Genomic DNA, 3,735 nt, shown 5'->3' with positions numbered 1-3,735 from the left:
TGTGGTTCTTTACAATCTCGAATTGACATGTGGTTAGTATCTTCTTACACTATGCAATTTGTTTCCGAAATATCACATAGTTATGCCCCCTTTTCAGATCACAAAATGATAGTCATTTCCTTTACTAATCCTCTAAAACAAAAAGCAACACTGCGTGGTTACTGGAAATTAAATTGTAATTTACTGAAAGATGAAGCTTTCTGTAACTCAGTCAAAGCAATTGCTGGGAATATTTTCAATGGGAAAGAACTTAGTAATATACAAAAATGGGAATTTTTTAAATTTAAAATCAGAGAATCAGCTATTAGACACAGTAAAGAAATGAAAAAACGCAGCAATCTTAAAGAATCTGAAATTATGAAAGAACTAAATATCCTAATAAACAAAAGTTCCCCTACTCCAGAGGAAGAAATTAAACTGATAAAATTGAAAGATGATTTAGATAGTTTATATATTAATATGACCAAGGGAGCCTTTGTACGCTCCAGGGCTAAATGGTTAGAGGAAGGTGAGAAGAATACAAGCTATTTTTTCGCCCTAGAAAAAAGGAACTACAAGAGAAATAATATCACATCTCTAAAAATAGATAATTCTGTAACCTCCAACCCAACTGATTTAGCAAATCACACTTTTCAATTTTATTCTGACCTATACAGCTCTAATTATAATTCAATAAAAGGTGAAGAATTTATTAATAATGTTAAAGAATTTACTCCTAAAATATCAGATAATTTTAAATTGAATTGCGAAAAACCTATCTCTAAAGTTGAAATCCTTGAAGCTGTAAACAAAATGAAAAAAGGTAAATCTCCAGGAATGGACGGTCTTCCTGTCGAATTCTACCAGTGCTTTTGGGAAATAATTGAAAGTCCTCTTTTTGAAATGCTGAAAGAATGTACAAATAGTGAAGAAATGTCCACAACCATGAAACAAGGCATAATAACTTTGATTCCCAAGCCAGACAAAGACCACCTTCTATTGGATAACTGGAGACCAATAACATTGCTCAATGTTGACTATAAAATACTCTCACTAATTTTCGCCAGGCGTTTAAGAAAAGGTTTAAGTGAAATCATACATGAAACTCAAACTGGCTTTATGAATAATCGCCACATAAGTTGCAACATTAGGTTTATCCTTGACTTAATAGATTACTCTGAATATGTTGATTCAGATGCTTTAATTTTATTTTTAGACTTCTACAAGGCATTCGATAGTGTAGAGCATCAATTTTTATTTAAATCTCTTCAAACCTTCGGTTTTGGTGAAAATTTTGTATCCTATATTAGAATGCTCTATAAAGATATTAGTAGCTGTGTCATGTTATTCCCAAATACCACAAAAAGATTTTCAGTGTCTAGGTCAGTCCGTCAAGGATGTCCTTGCTCTCCATTTCTCTTTCTTATAGTCGTTGAATTGCTTTCAATACAAATTAGACAGAGCAATGTCTTTCGAGGGTTGAAGATTTTTGAGAGAGAGATTAGGATAACTCAATTAGCGGATGATACAGTCTTATTTTTGGAAAATAAACAACAAATAGAGACAGCACTTATGATAATAGACACCTTTTCTGTTGCTTCAGGTTTAAAACTTAATTTTAAAAAATGTGAAATACTATGTCTCTACAACACAAATGAAACACTTATATGTAAAATACCAATTAAAGAAAATATTAAGTATCTTGGAATTTATATTTCTAAAAATATAATTGAACGTCAAACAAAAAACTTCAAACCTAAAATACAAAAAACTAAAAATATTTTCAATATGTGGCTCCAAAGAGATCTGTCCCTATTAGGTAGAGTTCTTCTGAGTAAAGCAGACGGTATCTCTAGATTTGTATATCCTACTCTCTCTCTTTTTGTTCAACAATCCCTTTGTAAAGAAATAAATAATACCCTAATAAGTTTTGTCTGGAAAAACAAATGCCATCGTTTAAAAAAAGAGATCTTGGCAGCCCCGAGAGGGGATGGTGGTATGGAGCTGTTAGACTATATGGATATGAACTATACCTTTAAGACAAAATGGATAAAAGAATATTTGAAAAAACCAGAATCTCTTTGGTATTTTATACCTCAGAATATCTTTGGGAAAGTTGGAGGGTTACCTTTTCTCCTAAATTGTGATTATGATGTTTCAAAATTACCACTAAAATTATCTAAATTTCACCAACAAGCCCTTTCAGCAGCAAAACTATGTTTTGTCCATAACTTCTCTCCACATAAAACTATTATATGGAACAATGAGTTCATAACTAGGAAAAATAAATCACTATTTTTGAAACATTGGATTGAAAAAGGAATAATATATCTTAAGGATTTACAAAATGATGTAGGTGAAATTTTTAGTTATGAAGAATTTCTTCGATCTAAAATCTTCCCTGTTACCTATAAAGAATTTCAAACAGTGATAAAAGCTATTCCCAGTGGCATTCTGCAATTGATAAAAGGTCATTTTGAAAGGCAAGAGGCAGAGAAAGTTGACTTTACCCTCTTTATTAATGGTATAAACATTATGAGTCACCATTGTAATAATAAACATATAAGGAATCATTTTTTCAGGAAAAGGAAAATTACACCTCGAGGAAAATCTGTATGGTCTTCCTCTTTTTCTGACATTAATTGGAAAACAACATGGCTCCTTCCACATAAATTTGTTATCTCCAATAAAATCAAAGAAGTTCAATTTAAAATTATACATAACATTTACCCCACTAACAAATTTGTGTCAAAATTTGTCAATATTGATGTCAATTGTGTATTTTGTAATGCCGAAGTGGAAACGATTAGGCACCTTTTCTTTGAATGTAATTTTTCCCAGATTTTTTGGAAAAAAATTGAAGCTTACATCACATCACACTCCAACATACCAATTAACTTTAATGCCAAAGATATACTGTTATACTATAATAATAAAGATAGGAAAATGCAACACTTAATTAATCTGATTATTCTAATTGCAAAATTCCACATACATAAAACCAAATTTTCCAAAGGTCGACCTTTCTTTCCTGTTTTTGAAATTGATTTCAAGAACTACCTTGAATGTATTAAAAGAATTGATAATAACAAATGTATACACACTGTTAACATAAGAAATATTTGGAGAAATATAATATGTCCTGCCATTTTCTTTCTTCCTTTCATTTAATTTCATTTATTTTATCACATTTATGTTATCCCTGTAATGACTTATGCACTTCATCCACTTTATGTCTCATACTGTATTTGTTTATTTAATTCCTTGATGCCTGACTCTTTTGTATTGTCCACGGTCAATGTTCTGACTGTGATTGGAACCTTTAAATAAAGTTTTGAAAAAAAACAAAAAAAAAAAAAAAAAACACTTGAGCCGCTAAGCTAATGATGCTGACGGTAGCTAGCCACTTAGCTAAACTTCGGCGAACTGTTTCGGCGGTCGTTAATTCTTGTTATCCACGTAGGGAAAATCCCACCGCTGCCACCAATGTGACCGAGTATTCAGGGCGCCTATACTGGGTGAATAATAAAACAACAAACGGACACGAATGGCCGTCTTCAGCGGCAACCGTGCCGAACTTTATTTTCTCCCCATCTGTCAAGTTCCCGCGGCAACAACCACAACACTTCCGGTCACCCCTTCACAATAAAACTCCACATCCTGTGTGCCGAATACCTGACTAATCTACTGAGGGCTGCCATAACAAAAAGATAGGTTACAGTAGTTTAAGTGAAATCATATCAATTTGACGACTTT

The sequence above is a fragment of the Chelon labrosus genome (assembly GCF_963514085.1).
Source record: "Chelon labrosus genome assembly, chromosome: 8".
Taxonomy (NCBI): domain Eukaryota; kingdom Metazoa; phylum Chordata; class Actinopteri; order Mugiliformes; family Mugilidae; genus Chelon; species Chelon labrosus.
The sequence above is the reverse complement of the archived record's forward strand: the minus strand, read 5'-3'. Positions refer to the sequence as shown.